At 39.8% G+C, this 16963-nt stretch overlaps 1 protein-coding gene, 1 non-coding gene and 1 pseudogene across 2 annotated transcripts in view; 1 reads left to right on the top strand and 2 right to left on the bottom strand.

Moving 5' to 3' along the window:
* Positions 1-7981, bottom strand: part of PDCD1LG2 (programmed cell death 1 ligand 2) — a 60570-nt gene extending 52589 nt beyond the window's left edge. Inside the window, exon 1 of the mRNA XM_060153470.1 lies at positions 7913-7981. The gene's annotated coding sequence lies outside the window, so the exon portion shown is untranslated. The remainder of the gene's footprint in view (positions 1-7912) is intronic.
* Positions 7982-12765: 4784 nt separating this feature from the next.
* Positions 12766-12872, bottom strand: LOC132523982 (U6 spliceosomal RNA). Its single transcript, XR_009541747.1, has one exon. It is a non-coding gene; the product is annotated as a U6 spliceosomal RNA (small nuclear RNA).
* A 2188-nt stretch (positions 12873-15060) lies between these two features.
* LOC132522890 (thyroid transcription factor 1-associated protein 26-like) lies at positions 15061-16175 on the top strand (annotated as a pseudogene).
* Positions 16176-16963: the final 788 nt, after the last annotated feature.

Here is a 16963-nt window from a genome sequence, read left to right as displayed (position 1 = left end):
AAGTCTCTCCAATAACCAGGTAATAGGGGCCTCTGTCTTGAGTCACCCTGCCATGCTTTAGATGAGTGCACTGTAGCCATGCCCCTCCCTGCAGTGTGGGTGTTTGCTGGGTTGAGAGGTGTCATCTGGACCTCTGGACCTCCCCCCACTACCCATTATAATCTAGGTCCTTGGGATGCTGGAATTCACTGCCCAAATGGCCCTAAGCCCACTTCCAGGCCTGTGTAGTGTCTTCACCAAATCCATCCCTTCAAGTGTGGATTCTGCTGCCAGTGTGCCTGTCCCTACACCTGGATGCTTTTTTCGCTCTTTCTGGTGAGTCTGCCTTATGCAAAAAACTGCAACAGCACCACTCCTCCAGCATTCCCAATTCTCCTTGTCGTCTTTCTTTTCCAAAACTTTCATTACCATCTAACTTACCATATAGTGTACTTGCTTATTATATTATTACCTGTCATCTTCCATTAGAATATAATCACTCAAAGGACAGGGATCGTTGTCTGTTTATTTACTACTATGCCTTCAGCCCCAGAACAGAGTCTGGCAATAAGTAGGTACTTGGTTAATACTTGTTGGATGAACTATCTCTTTACCTAGCAGGCAGAACAATCTCTTGAATACTGAATAATCAAATCTGACCATGTCACTCCTGCTTAAAAGACTTCAACAACTCCCACTATTTACCAGGTGAAGTTCTCCTTTAGTGTGGCCTACAAAACCTTCCCTGATCTGGCACCTCCTGCCTTGGCCACAGAGAAACACATGTGCTTTCCATGACTAGGACCTCACAGGTGCTTTGAGAAGTCTAATCTCACATCTAATCTCATCTTATTTTTTCTAATCTTATTTTTCTTCTATCTCAATTTCTTCATGAGCTTAAAAAATTGTATTGCATCATAAATAACTCCTTAAGTGGCCTTACATTTCATGCATTCAACAGGAGTGGATAAGTCTTTCCTAACTGTCTTAGTCTATTTCTTCTGCCTCAATTGTATCTGCTACTCACCTCTAGTGTAAGTACTTAACTCATTACTGGTATGCTGATTTATTACACTTCTGTTTTCTAGGCTAGAATAGGAGCTCTTTGTACAGTCATCCCTTGGTATCTGCAGGATATTGGTTCCAGGATCCTCTGTGGATACCCAAATCCACAGATGCTCAAGTCCCTCATGTAAAATGGCATAATATAGTCGGCCGTATATGTAGGGCTGCAGAACCCTTTAGATACGGAGAGCAGACTGCACTTGATTAGGTCCTTATAACTGTGTGCTGAATGGACAAGTGAATGAGTGCTTGCATGCATGACAATTTAGCATCATACTCAGGAATCTGAGATCACTGGCTCCCACTTGACTCCACTCTATCGGAGAAACAGAAACCTTAATTTGGTTGTTTATTTTTGCCGCAAATAAGAACTTTCCATCGAATGGAGCCACCCACAACACAATGGGCCACTAATGGGGTGGGGAGGCATCATCCTTGGTATTGTTTAAGCAAAAGGTGCACGTTGAAGCAAGAGTTTCCACAAGAGGTGAAAGGTGATCCCTTTTTAACAGCAAGATTATTTACAAGATTATCTCCCAGAAGAATGTTTCCACAGGTATCTCAAGCCCCTCACCAACCTCTCTCAAAAGACTAGGCTATCTGGATAAGACCTCTACCCTCTGGGTTCTTTAGGAGAACTACGTTTTCTGAAAAAGCAGGTTCTTGAAGGCGTTAATGTTGGGGAAGTATGAACTCTTTCATACTCAGACAGGCAAGGCCTGAAAGAATTTACTTAGAGAACTTACGGAGTGCATTGCCAAAACTAATTAACTCAATGCATCATTTAAAGAGTATCCATGTGTAAGGCACTCCTTTGGCCAAATGAGCATTGTGATGACTCTTCTCCACGATACAATGAACATGTTCAAACAACCACATCTCTCTCTAGCCTCCCCTTTTAAAATTCACCTTTGTTTTGGATATAAATATCTTATTGTCTATGCCTAGTCAGCTGTTCATTTTCATCTTAATTGTATATTCCTTACGTACATGTTTGGTTTTGCTAGCTTTTCCATCAAGCAGAGGGTGCTCATTGTAGCTATCTTTATATCAGTCAGGCTGGGCTCTAATGAATACTTTGGAATGTGAATGGAAAAAAGTAATTTTTAATCAAATGACCAGTTTAGCTGAATTTCTTAATTTCTGGATAATTCTTAATGAAGTTATGGGTAATTCTTGATAATTCTGCCTATGAACATGTCGTAGTATTGCAGTTGAGGGCAAGTCATTATCTAAAATGGAACAGAATGGCATAGGATAAGCTTCAAGAACTTTTTCTGGTGGCTCCAGGAGTCAAGAAGGGCCCCCTCAGTAAGGAGATAATCAAGCTTGTGAGAAGAAGCAAAAGCTACTCTTTTTAGATTTGTGCAAAGTCCTGCTCAAATTGCTGCCCCCTTGGCTCTCACCCAGGCCACTAGAAAAGCTGCTTCTCTTGGTGGTGTGGTGGAAGCAGCAGTTCTGAGCTAGGCATCAGGAGACAGGAGTTCCAGTCTTTGCTCTATCCCTGCTGCCTTAGGAACTCACTCTCCACTCTCTACAAAAGAAGGGGTGAACTAGGTGACTTCCAAGGTCCCTTCCATGTACCATCTATGCAACTAACAACCAATCTCTACCATTTTGTTTCGCCATGTTAGGTAATACTCAAGTGTGTAACATATCAAGATTTTTGATGAACCGTGAACATTTTAATATTTTTGATATTAAAGTGTGATTTCATTTCTAACTACCACAAGTATTATTGGCCTATCAGTAACAGTTGATCACTAGTGTTTAAGATAAAGTTAAGATATGTAAGAATGGCCTTATTCCAGCTGAAGTCTTTTACTCCTCCCCTCTAAAAGGCATTTAAGAAAGTGAGTTAAAATGATATCATGGAGATAAGTAAAAAACTTCAACTTATAAATGTGTATATATATGAATGTGTACATAGACATAAAGTTAAACTTTTGATAATTTAGGCACTTTGTTATTAGGAACATAAAGTAATGTGGGGAGTTGCATAACCTTTGTTGCCTAGGTTGTGGCAGAGCTAGTGACCAGTAATGCGAAGTTTGGTTGGTCAGCTATGTCCTCATCTAGGGAGACGTGGACGTGGAGAAATCTTCAAGAGTTTATGGATACCGTCAAGTGGAAGGTTCCTGCTTCAGTGGACATTCTCCTCCCTCCCCCTCCTCTTCTTCTTCCTCCTTCTGCTCCTTCTGCTTCTTCTGCTTCTCCTTTTGCTTCTGCTGCTGCTGCTTCTCTTTTTCCTCTGTTTCTCTATCCTGCTCAAGAAGATTAAGCTCCCCAAGGGCAGAAATTTCTGTCTGTTTTTGTTCCTTACTATATCTCTGGCACCCCAAACAGCTCCTAATACATGGTGGGTCCTCATTAATATTCACTGAATGATTAGATCATGCTCCTGTGGTCCAAGAGCCATAAATGGTCCTTCTAACATGGTGAGATTGCGAGGGGTGGAAATAGGAAATCATCGAGTTCTCTAATATCTGAAGCTCTTGACCACACCACAGTCAATAAACAGAAATGACTGTGGACAAGGTATGTGAAAAATACTTGGTAAATGGCAAAGCGTTCTTTACATTCATTGTCATTATTACTTAGGATGGTGACTGATGATCTTTGGTCTAAAATTCCCATGAATTCCTAATATGGCCACTCCTTTCACTAACCCACGAAGGTTTCGCCTGGTAAAATCTACCTAGTCTTTAAGACTCACTCAGCACCACCTCTTTCACGACTACTCCCCTGTGCCTCCTAAGTAAATGTTCACAGAACTGTTGTACCTTTCGGAGTACTTCTTGTCTATCTTGTATTTAATAGGTTACGTCTAACTTTCTGCTTAGTAGATGTTTAGATCTTATTCTGCTTATTTCTCCATAAAAGATACTAACAGCAATTTATTCAATTGTATTAAGAAGTCATATCTTTCCAGAAAAATCAAGAAAATTTCTGTAAATTCTGAGGAGAAGGTTGTAAGCAGAAAATGTAAGCAGGAAAACTTTTCCGAGCAAAATTTGCAAGAGAACCAAAAATTACTATAGGTGCTAGAAGGTTCACTTTCTGGTTGCTTCAGGCCCAGTTTCTTGCCATTTCACCTACCTACTGAAAGCTATTTGTGAATTTATAGATGAAATGAAATTTATGGTGCTGAAATTATGTACAGAGGTTTTAATTCTTTCTTTCTTTTATTCAAGACATTTACTCTATATTTTCTGTGTGGCAAGCTCTGGTATGCAGAGGTAAATAAGACAGAAACAAAGCTTTCAGAATTCTCTGGTCTCTAGAACAACCAAGGCACAGGCACTTTATGGAAATATCTCAAGAATCCTAGCAAATAATTTCTTTGTGTAATAATAACCAGCATAAAGGATCATGCTTGTATAACACTTTATTCTCTGCTGAACATTGCCAGTCTTAACTCATTTTGCTTCTCCCTCTTCCCAAGTGTCTAGCACAGCCCTGGATATCTGTGAAGACCTAGATAAACACACAACAAACTGAACTGAAATACCTGACTTAATCACTGTTTTTGAAGCCAAGTGTCTAAAGCAAGAATTGTAAGTAGCAATGTTTTAAAATAATTTGGATCTGAGTGCCTTTGGCAAGTAATGCAGAGTTTGCCCCAGGCCCTGCTACTCCCTATTGTATGATCACACATTTTACTGTCTACCAGTTCCTACAGGCATTTGAGATTTTAGGGAATCTTAACAACAGTGGCTCTGTTTTTAGAGGTGGATCAGAAATCTTTCAGTATTCAATATCTAAACCATCTAGATATAGGTAGACAATCTGTAGCCTTCAATTTAACTTAAATTCAAATTGAATCTCAACTTTTTAGTCAATAAACACTGAGCTGCCATTTTTTGCAAGTCTTTGCATTAGACTGTGGAGAATCAATAGAAGGATTCATCTAAGAAAGGATTCCTGCCCTTAAAGACATTATAACATAGTCAGAAGTTTAAAACTCATACACATGAAAAATACTAAGAAGTGGTGTAAAATATTTTGCATGACGATGCAAAAACCCTGGAAGCTGACTGGAAGAAGGGAGACTTCTCGGATGGGATTTGAAATCAGTCTTTGAAGCACTGGTAGAAATTGGAGAGCTGGAACAACTCTTGAGGGCACTGCAGATGAGTCAGGAGCAAAGTTTTAGAGGTGCAAACACACAGGGCATGTTAAGGAAGACAATGAACAGCATAATCTGGCTGGAAATAAGTTTGGGACAAGAATATTGAGAGCTTAGTGCCAGGTAGAGCTGCCAATAAAAAACAGTGACAGTCACTCAAAAACTGAGTGACAATAACAAAGAAGTTTGAAAAGATTAAATCTGAGTTTGTTTTTTTCAGTATGTAATAGAGGGAGAGTGGAATTGGAGGCCAGCTACTTGATTAGGGGGTCACAGTGTTCATCCAGATGTTTGGTAAAGCATCTGATTTAGGATCAGAAGAGGGAAGAAAGGGAGAGGAAGGAGAAACTTCCTGTCAATAAGATAATTGACAGGACAACTGACAAAACAATTGACAAGTGATTAGTCACATGGGAAAGAAACAGAAGCAACAAGTTGACTGTGGTTTTGAGGTCAGACTATCAAAACAATATTGATGTCATTGGGTGGGGGTGGGGGGGAGGAAACATAAGATCAAGAGCTGATTTTTTTTTTTTTTGCGGTACGCGGGCCTCTCACTGTTGTGGCCTCTCCTGTTGCGGAGCACAGGCTCCAGGCACGCAGGCTCCAGGCGCGCAGGCTCAGCAGCCATGGCTCATGGGCCAGCTGCTCCGTGGCATGTGGGATCTTCCCGGACCGGGGCAGGAACCCGTGTCCCCTGCATCGGCAGGCGGACTCTCAATCACTGCGCCACCAGGGAAGCCCAAGAGCTGATTTTTAAAGGGAAGATGATGAGCTAGGTTTGAGTCATGAAGTAATGCAAGGCAGTCAAGAAAAATGTAGGTCTGGAGTGTGGAACACAATTTGGGACTATTTATCTCCCACAATTTGGGAGATAAAGATAAAGAAGTTATTTGTAATAAAATGTTAGTTGACTTTGGGGAATGAATTAACTCTCTGAGGGGGAGAGTATAAAAAGAGAGGTTAGAAAGAAAAGATCTGAACTCTGAGGAATGCCCCAAAATTTGGAGAGCGGGAGTAAGAGACCAGAGACAAAAGCAGAGAAGAAATGATCCTAAGAGTGAAAAGCTTCCCCATCACAATATCTCAGAGCCGAGGGAGGAAATCCCAAGAAGCAGAAGTGGTTGACAATAGAGAGGTCGGGAGACTAAAAACTGGGAATCAGCCCCAGGGTTATTAGAGAGGGCTGGAGGGTATTGAGGTGATTGGGGCTGGATAACCTTTCAGATTCCTTTATCTATCCTGGAATTCTGTTAGTCGATTTGAAGATTAGGGGAACACAACATGAGAGAGCCCCACAGCAGTAGAGCAGTGTGGGACATGAGGAGGTCAGGCTGCAGTTGCCTCATTACAGGGTAACCCAAGTATGCTACAGTTAAGTCATGTGGTATATTTGAACGTTGCCATGTGGAATAAAAATTACACACGACAACCTATGGATCACTGTCCGATGCATCTTAAAGAAAGTCAGCTCTGAAGCATGATCCCTAATACTGTCCCTGAGAAATCTGCATCACCTCCATCAGCCCCAATGTCCGATGTATATTATGCAAATATCCCACATCTGGTGATTCACCAGCCACTTCATCAAATCAATTAATTCAACAACTCAACAAGCACCCAATGAGCACCCATGCATATTGTGAGGCACTGTGAGGGGTACTTGGGATTCAGAGATCCTAAAAGGTGTGGTCTTTGCCTATGAGGAGCTACAGTTTAATGGAAAGGCTCACAGAAGAAATCTGAGAAGACACGTTGAAGAGTGGGAAAGGAACATCCTGCTGATGGTGAGAGTTCAGGTAATAAAGGCAAATAGACCAGTTCCAAGTGGCAAGAGATAAGATTTCATCTATTCATAGAATCTTAGGCTTCAAAGGGAGCTTAAAAAACATCCAGATCAATTGGCATTTGACTCCTGCTACAACTGTCTGATTACTGCTCACACTGAATATTCTTACTGTACATTTTTGTCAATGTATGTTAATCACTCCCTTCCACAGAACCACAGAATTTCAGGGTCACAAGACCTTATTTGTAGGTAATTTCATTCAAGTTTCACCTCCTCACTTCAACCCTTTCTCACATAAATCCATCGTCATCACTTTTCTACTATGTGCACCTGGATAGTGACCAATAAATAGCAATAGTTGCAGTTTTCCTTCATTTTGCTAAACATTCTTTCATCATTTTATGTAGAATATTAAGCATTTTAGTAGGTCCAAATCACGCTTTTGTTAAATAATGGTTGCCTATATTATAAGTTAATGTAATTATAGCTTTTTTTTTTTTTTAACAGCTTACACTTGAATATAGCTTGTAAACACAGGCTAGCCTGGAATGTTGACTGCCTGCCAAAGGGATAATCACAAACAGGTGTTAGATGTAAAAATCCAAATTTTTAAGTTCCATTAACCCTTCAAAATTCTAAGCAGAGAGACAACTTTAGGAGTAAATTTTTTTTGGTGCAGATTTATTTTGTGCAGAAAAAAAAATAACCCACCTCATAAAACTGCTCAAGAAGAATAATAAGCATAGGACCAGCAAGAGAAATCCTACTATTTTGAGGACAGGAGGAAATTAGCTTGTTTGTGTACCTGAGCACAATTTCTGAGGCAGTTTCCCCTGCCTCCAATGGTGTGGAGAGAAAATGTGCCCATGCTTACCCAACTATGGCACGCTCATCATGGTCTACAACACCAACTCAAAGTATGAGAAAATCTCAACCCACCCGATACTCACATCAGGCCTTGGCACGGCTCCTCAGGCAAAGACGCAAGAGAAAATAAAACAACAAACAGTTGCTCTTTGTCAGATTCCCTCATAGAAGCCAACAAAACAAACAGCCAAAACAAAAACAAAACCTAGGTTGCTGCTGAGACCAATGCAACAAGTAGTAGCTCCAACCCAGGGTTCTTTTTAGCTGGCAGAGGGACGCACGAGGATGGATAACAGAAAACTGTGGGGATAAGGTACACTGAGCAAGACAAGAAAAGATATCATCCCCATCCAACTCAGGCTTTCTCTTAATATGAGTACAATTCAAACCAAAACTGATGCTAAGGAACTGACTGAAGCCCAACCTACTGGCAAGTTTTGGTTTTACTTTCAGTGGCACGTCTCTGCATGCAAGTACCCATTGACCTGTGTGTGCATATTTATTTATTTATGTATTTATTTATGTATTTACTTGTTTTAGGTTGTTTCCATGTCTGGCTATCGTAAATAGTGCTGCAATGAACACTGGGGTGGATGTGTCTTTTTTTTTCTTTTATTATTGGTTAAAAAAATTTTTTTTAACATCTTTATTGGAGTATAATTGCTTCACAAAGGTGTGTTAGTTTTTGCTTTATAACAAACTGAATCAGCTGTACATATACATATATCCTCATATCCCCTCCCTCTTGCGGCTCCCTCCCACCCTCCCTATCCCACCCCTCTAGGTGGTCACAAAGCACTGAGCTGATCTCCCTGTGCTATGTGGCTGCTTCCCACTAGCTATCTATTTTACGTTTGGTAGTGTATATATGTCCCTGTCTCTCTCTAGCTTTGTCACAGCTTACCCTTCCCCCTCCCCATATCCTCAAGTCCATTCTCTAGTAGGTCTGTGTCTTTATTCCTGTCTTACCCCTAGGTTCTTCGTGACTTTTTTTTTTCTTAGATTCCATATATACGTGTTAGCATACGGTATTTGTTTTTCTCTTTCTGACTTACTTCACTCTGTATGACAGACTCTAGGTCCATCCACCTCACTACAAATAACTCAATTTCATTTCTTTTTATGGCTGAGTAATATTCCATTGTATATATGTGCCACGTCTTCTTTATCCATTCATCAGTCGATGGACACTTAGGTTGCTTCCATATCCTGGCTATTGTAAATAGAGCTGCAGTGAACATTGTAGTACATGACTCTCATTGAATTATGGTTTTCTCAGGGTGTATACCCAGCAGTGGGGTTGCTGGGTCATATGGTAGTTCTATTTTTAGTTTTTTAAGGAACCTCCATACTGTTCTCCATAGTGGCTATATCAATTTACATTCCCACCAACAGTGCAAGATGGTTCCCTTTTCTCCACACCCTCTCCAGCGTTTATTGTTTGTAGATTTTTTGATGATGGCCATTCTGACTAACGTGAGGTGATACCTCATTGTAATTTTGATTTGCATTTCTCTAATGATTAGTGATGTTGAGCATCCTTTCATGTGTTTGTTGGCAATCTGCATATCTTCTTTGGAGAAATGTCTATTTAGGTCTTCTGCCCATTTTTGGATTGGGTTGTTTGTTTTTTTGAGATTGAGCTGCATGAGCTGCTTGTAAATTTTGGAGATCAATCTTTTTCAGTTGCTTCATTGGCAAATATTTTCTCCAATTTGTTTTGTTTATGGTTTCCTTTGCCGTGCAAAAGCTTTTAAGTTTCATTAGGTCCCATTTGTTTATTTTTATTTTTATTTCTATTCCTCTAGGAGGTGGGTCAAAAAGGATTTTGCTGTGATTTATGTCACAGAGTGTTCTGCCTATGTTCTCCACTAAGAGTTTGATAGTTTCTGGCCTTACATGTGGGTCTTCAATCCATTTTGAGTTCATCTTTGTGTATGGTGTTAGGGAGTGTTCTAATTTCATTAGTTTACATGTAGCTGTCCAGTGTTCCCAGAACCACTTATTAAAGAGTCTGTCTTTTCTCCATTGTATATTCTTGCCTCCTTTATCAAAAATAAGGTGACCATATGTGAGTGGATTTATCTCTGGGCTTTCTATCCTGTTCCATTGCTCTATATTTCTGTTTTTGTGCCAGTACCATACTGTCTTGATTATTGTAGCTTCTTTGTAGTATAGTCTGAAGTCAGGGAGCCTGATTCCTCCAGGTCCGTTTCTCTTTCTCAAGATTGCTTTGGCTATTCGGGGTCTTTTGTGTTTCCATACAAATTGTGAAATTTTTTGTTCTAGTTCTGTGAAAAATGCCATTGGTAGTTTGATAGGGATTGCATTGAATCTGTAGATTGCTTTGGGTAGTATAGTCATTTTCACAATGTTGATTCTTCCAATCCAAGAACATGGTATATCTTTCCATCTGTTTATATCACCTTTAATTTCTTTCATCAGTGTCTTATACGTTTCTGCATACAGGTCTTTTATCTCCTTGGGTAAGTTTATTCCTAGGTATTTTATTCTTTATGTGGCAATGGTAAATGGGAGTGTTTCCTTAATTTCTCTTTCAGATTTTTCATCATTAGTGTATAGGAATGCAAGAGATTTCTGTGCATTAATTCTGTATCCTGCTACTTTACCAAATTCATTGATTAGTTCTAGTAGTTTTCTGGCAACATCCTTGGGATTCTCTTTGTATAGTATCATGTCATCTGCAAAGAGTGAAAGCTTTACTTCTTCTTTACCGATTTGGATTCCATTTATTTTTTTTTCTTCTCTGATTGATGTGGCTAAAACTTCCACAACTATGTTGAATAATAGTGGTGAGAGTGGAGAACCTTGTCTTGTTCCTGATCTCAGAAGAAATGGTTTCAGTTTTTCACCATTGAGAAGGATGTTGGCTGTGGGTATGTCATATATGGCCTTTATTATGTTGAGGAAAGTTCCCTCTATGCCTACTTTCTGCAGGGTTTTTATCATAAAAGGGTGTTGAATTTTGTCAAAAGCTTTCTCTGCATCTATTGAGATGATCATATGGTTTTTCTCCTTCAATTTGTTAATATGGTTTATCACATTGATTGATTTGCGTATATTGAAGAATCCTTGCATTCTTGGAATAAACCCTACTTGATCATGGTGTATGATCCTTTTAATGTGCTGTTGGATTCTGTTTGCTAGTATTTTGTTGAGAATTTTTGCATCTATGTTCATCAGTGATATTGGCCTGTAGTTTTCTTTCTTTGTGACATCCTTGTCTGGTTTTGGTATCAAGGTGATGGTGGCCTTGTAGAATGAATTTGGGAGTGTTCCTCTCTCTGCTATATTTTGGAAGAGTTTGAGAAGGATAGGTGTTAGCTTGTCTCTAAATGTTTGATAGAATTCACCTGTGAAGCCATCTGGTCTTGGGCTTTTGTTTGTTGGAAGATTTTTAATCACAGTCTCAATTTCAATGCTTTGATTGGTCTGTTTATATTTTCTATTTCTTCCTGATTCAGTCTCAGAAGGTTGTGCATTTCTAAGAATTTGTTCATTTCTTCCATGTTGTCCATTTTATTGGCATAGAGTTGCTTGTAGTAATCTCTCATGATCCTTTGTATTTCTGCAGTGTCAGTTGTTACTTCTCCTTTTTCATTTCTAATTCTTTTGATTTGTCTTCTCCCTTTTTTTCTTGATGAGTCTGGCTAATGGTTTATCAATTTTGTTTATCTTCTCAAAGAACCAGCTTTTAGTTTTATTGATCTTTGCTATTGTTTCCTTCATTTCTTTTTCATTTATTTCTGATCTGAAATTTATGATTTCTTTCCTTCTGCTAACTTTGAGGTTTTTTGTTCTTCTTTCTCTAATTGCTTTAGGTATAAGGTTAGGTTGTTTATTTGAGATGTTTCTTGTTTCTTGAGGTAGGATTGTATTGCTATAAACTTCCCTCTTAGAACTGCTTTTGCTGCATCCCATAGGTTTTGGGTCATCGTGTTTTCATTGTCATTTGTTTCTAGGTATTTTTTGATTTCCTCTTTGATTTCTTCAGTGATCTCTTGGTTATTTAGTAGTGTATTGTTTAGCCTCCATGTGGTTGTAGTTTTTACAGATTTTTTCCTGTAATTGATATCTAGTCTCATACCGTTGTGGTCAGAAAAGATACTTGATATGATTTCAATTTTCTTAAATTTACCAAGGCTTGATTTGTGACTCAAGATATGATCTATCCTGGAGAGCACTTGAGAAGAAAGTGTACTCTGTTGTTTTTGGATGGAATGTCCTATAAGTATCTTAAGTCCATGTTGTTTATTGTATCATTTAAAGCTTATGTTTCATTATTTATTTTCATTTTGGTTGATCTGTCCATTGGCGAAAGTGGGGTGTTAAAGTCCCTTACTATGATTGTGGTACTGTCAATTTCCCTTTTTATGGCTGTTAGCATTTGCCTTATATATTGAGGTGCTCCTATGTTGGGTACATAAATATTTCCAATTGTTATATCTTCTTCTTGGACTGATCCCTTGATCATTGTGTAGTGTTCTTCTTTGTCTCTTGTAATAGTCTTTATTTTAAAGTCTATTTTGTCTGATATGAGAATTGCTACTCCATCTTTCTTTTGATTTCCATTTGTATGGAATATCTTTTTCCATCCCCTCACTTTCAGGCTGCATGTGTACCTAGGTCTGAAGTGGGTCTCTTGTAGACAGCATATATATGGGTCTTGTTTTTGTATCCATTCAGGCAGTCTATGTCTTTTGGTGGAAGCATTTAATCCGTTTACATTTAAGGTAGTTATCAATATGTATGTTCCTATCACCATTTTCTTAATTGTTTTGGGTTTGTTATTGTACGTCTTTTCCTTCTCTTCTTCTTTGTATTTAATTTTTGATAGCTTGATTTATACGTGTTTTGGCATGTTTCTCCTTATATTTATCCTGTATGGGACTCTGCACTTCCTGGACTTGATTGAAAAAATATGGAACGCTTCACAAATTTGCATGTCATCCTTGTGCAGGGGCCAGGCTGATCTTCTCTGTATCATTCCAATTTTAGTATACGTGCTGCCAAAGTGAGCACACATGTGCACATTTAGGAGTAGGAGAAGGGAAGGGAAAGAAGAATACCAGCATGTTCTAGCTACGTACCAAGAACTTTACACAGGTATCATTATTTGTTTTCTGGGGCTGCCATAACAATTCAGCACAAACTGGGTGGCTTAAAACAGTAGACACTGTACTTTTAGTTCTCTCCCAATTCTGGAGACGAGAAGTCTGAGATCAAGGTGTCACATGGCCATACTCCTGCTGAAGGCTCCAGGAAAGAATGCTTCCTTGTCTATTCCTAGCTTCCGGGGGCTCCTGTCAATCCTTGGCATATCTTGGCTGCAGCAGGTCATTCCAATCTCTGCCTTCATCTTTTCATGATCTTATTCGTTGTGCATATCATTGCATGTCTTTCCTCTTCTTATTAGGACACCAGCCATTGGGTTAGTGCCCACCCTATTCCAGTATGACCTCATCTTAACTAATTACATCTGCAAACACAATACTTCCTAATAAGGTCACATTTGGAGGCTCCAGGTGGACATGGAATTTGGAGGAAACATTATGCAAGCTGCTACAGTACTTCATTTCCCTCTTGGAGCAACTTGTGGTCTAGATACTGTTAGACCCATTTTACATATGAGGAAACAGTTGACATCGAGAAGCCTTTCTTCATTTGCATGGTTGTACTTGAACTAAGCCCTCTGCGGCCCCATTACACCACGAGGCTTTTCAATATTTTCAATAGTGAGACTCAAACCTGATGGCAAGAACAGGCCAACTTGCATGCAGTCCTGATGATCAATCCAATTCCAACCTCCTCGTTTCTCTTGGGCTCATAAGAGTGGGGTCAGAAGAGACAGGGTAGGTTTTCTAAGCCATATTTCTCTAATGTGTTCTAGTCCTCTTAACATGCCTTGCCTCTAAGTCCTCCCCCAACCTAATTGTTTTTATTCTGAAAAAGCAGCATTCTCGTTTCCTCCTTCTCATTCTTTTTACTTTATACCTTAAAGAAGAAGGGATGAAATTTGTAGTAGCTACAAATGGGAGTGGCTGCCTAGGCCCCAAGAATGGGGCTGTGTGGGGAACTGCTTCTCCACCCATAACTCCAGGCATGTGGTTTCAATAAGCGTTGCCTGCTCTTACTTGACCTCCCTTCCTCAGCTACCGTGATTGGCTGAGGAATGGGCATATGTCCTCTGCAAGACTCTAAGAGCTTAGTGTCTACAGGGTCCATACACCACCGACCAGAGCTCCTGCTCCTCTTTAGAAGGGAGATACACTCCCCCATTGTTTCCCTTCCTCCACCTCATCTGGGCTCCCTCCTGTCTCAGTCTACGTCTCTCCACCCTTCCCTCTGGGCAGCTCAGTTTTTCCTCCACGCCTAGGCTTGGGAAAACAGACTCATCTCAGCACAAAGGAAAGCCCTGGGGTTTTCACAACAGGGCCCAAATAAAACTCAAACTAATATCTCAGTACATTTTCCTGCCTCATAAATCTATATGTCTCAAAAAAATACTGGAGCAGTAGATACCAAGGTGTTAACAGGGGCGTTTCTGGGTGGAGGACTTGCACAGGTTTTTTTACTTTCTCTTTTTCCCTTCTATTTTATTTTCTAAATAACTTGCCATGGACACACATTGCTTTTTAAACAGAAATAATTTTTTAAAAATCAGGAATGGAGAGTATAGTTAAATTGCTAAACAACAGCAACAAGAAAACATTTTTAGAACTTGGCATAGTTGCACTGATACTTAGTAATGGGAAATTGGAATTTAGGTCATAAATATTGCATAATAATGATCTCACTAGTGTGCACAATCAGTCTACAAAGCTCTTTTCATTTTCTAGAAGGGAAGGTTGAGGTGAAGAGAGATTACGTGGCTTAACCAAGGACTGATCACCTTGTGAGTGCAGGGCAGGGTTCATTTCTGGTTTTTCCTCCCGAATATTTTCCTCCAAAAGTAATGCGATACAATGCAATGTGATATGATGCGATGCATTATAAATATGTGAGGGAGATTAAGAGGTACAAACTTCCAGTTGCAAAATAAATGAGTCCCAGACATAAAATGTACAGTATGGGGAATATAGTCAATAATTATGAAATATCTTTGTGCAGCGACAGATGGTAACTAGACCTTATCATGGTGATTATTTTGAAATGTATAGAACTATTGAGTGGGTCCTTCGTGGTTTTCTGGTGACATGGTTGGTGTGCCATGGCACTGGTGAGGCTGGCAGCAAGGTGGCAGACAGGGAATTTTGGGACACGTGGTGAAGGAGCTTCACAGGTAGGATTCAAGAATAAGAATGTGAAACAGATGATATTGCAATCTAACCATCTGCAAGCCTTCATGGGGAGCGTTCTTGAGGGACAAGTCTGCATTTTGAAACGAAAGATTCAGCAAAATTACAAGAAATTACTATGGAGGGTAAAAAAGGCTCAAACCACACAGGAGTCCCAATTCACAGATTGGTACCCTGATCATCTGAAACATCTCTATTTAGATGAAGAGGAAAGACTCAAGAATCAACTTAGAAAAGTTGACCAGTCTTTGTTAGAACAAGTTGACTGGCCTTTGTCAGAAGAACAAGTTAATCAGCATTTGTCAGAAGAGCAATGTAACATTGACCAGGCATTGTCTGAAGAACACTGTAGCAATGAACAACCTCAGCCAGAAATAATGTAGCATAAGAGTAAACTTCATTACTATGCCAAAGAAAAATAAAAGAAAACATCAAATCAAAAAGCACAGGAAGGGGACTTCCCTGGTGGCACGGTGGTTAGGAAACTGCCTGCCAATGCAGGGGACACGGGTTTGATCCCTGGTCAGGGAACTAAGATCCCACATGCTGCAGAGTGGCTAAGCCCACGCACCACAACTACCGAGCCTGCGCTCTGGAGCCCGTGAGCCACAGATGCTGAGCCCGCATGTCACAACTACTGAAGCCTGCATGCCTAGAGCCCGTGCTCCACAACGAGAGGGGTCACTGCAATGAGAAGCCCGCACACCACAACGAAGAGTGGCCCTCGCTTGCCGCAACTGGGGAAAGCCCGCATGCTGCAATGAAGACCCAATGCAGCCTAAAATAAATAAATTTATTTTAAAAATATTTTTAAAAAAGCACAGGAAGAATATGAACAGGTACAAGCTAAGTGTGCTGCTAAGAAACAAGAATTTGAGAGTAGAAAACAAGAGAGAGAAGAAGCTCAAAGGCTCTACAATAAGAAGAAAAAGTGTTCAAAATATTGAGCAAAAAGACTATAAAAGGCCAACCATACTTGAATTTACAAATGGAGTAGCTTCTTAAAAAAATACAAGAACAAAATTAAGTCAGACATGTCATCCTTAATCAAGGGTTAAAATATCTGCTGTTTACTGAGTTCTCTGTATATGTACTAAACCTCCTAACAATTAACTAAATTTATCGGCAGAAAGTGGGCTGCTAAGCTATACTAAATTTAAAATGTCCGAATATTTTTGTTTTTGTAAGAGAAAATTTTCTATATATGTTCTACATAATATTCTTTTTTTAAAAATTTATTTGCGGGGCTTCCCTGGTGGCGCAGTGGTTGAGAGTCCGCCTGCCGATGCAGGGGATATGGGTTCGTGCCCCGGTCTGGGAAGATTCCACATGCCGTGGAGCAGCTGGGCCCGTGAGCCATGCCCGCTAAGCCTGCATGTCCGGAGCCTGTGCTCCGCAAAGGGCGAGGCCACAACAGTGAGAGGCCCGTGTAGCGTTAAAAAAAAAAAAAAAAAAAAAAAAATTTATTGGCATCTGAAGGAAGGTAGGCCTGGAGAACTGAAAAAACCTCCTATTTGAGTGACAGGTTCAAGCATATAATACTTTTGCACCATATGAAATTCAGATGAAATAAAATGTTAAAAAAAATGGAGTTACTATGTTGTATACGAGGAACTAACATAGTGTTGTAGATCAATTAACCTTCAAAAGCAAACAAACTCATAGAAAAAAAAGATCAGCTTTATGGTTACCAGAGTTAGGGGTGGGTGGAGGGGGAATTGGATGAAGGCAGTCAAAATGTACAAGCTTTCAGTTATAAGGTAAATAAGTACCAGGGATGTAACGTACAACATGATAAACATAATGAGCAGTGCT

This window comes from Lagenorhynchus albirostris, chromosome 7 (assembly GCF_949774975.1).
Source record: "Lagenorhynchus albirostris chromosome 7, mLagAlb1.1, whole genome shotgun sequence".
Classification (NCBI taxonomy): Eukaryota; Metazoa; Chordata; class Mammalia; order Artiodactyla; family Delphinidae; genus Lagenorhynchus; species Lagenorhynchus albirostris.
The sequence above is the reverse complement of the archived record's forward strand: the minus strand, read 5'-3'. Positions and strand labels throughout refer to the sequence as shown.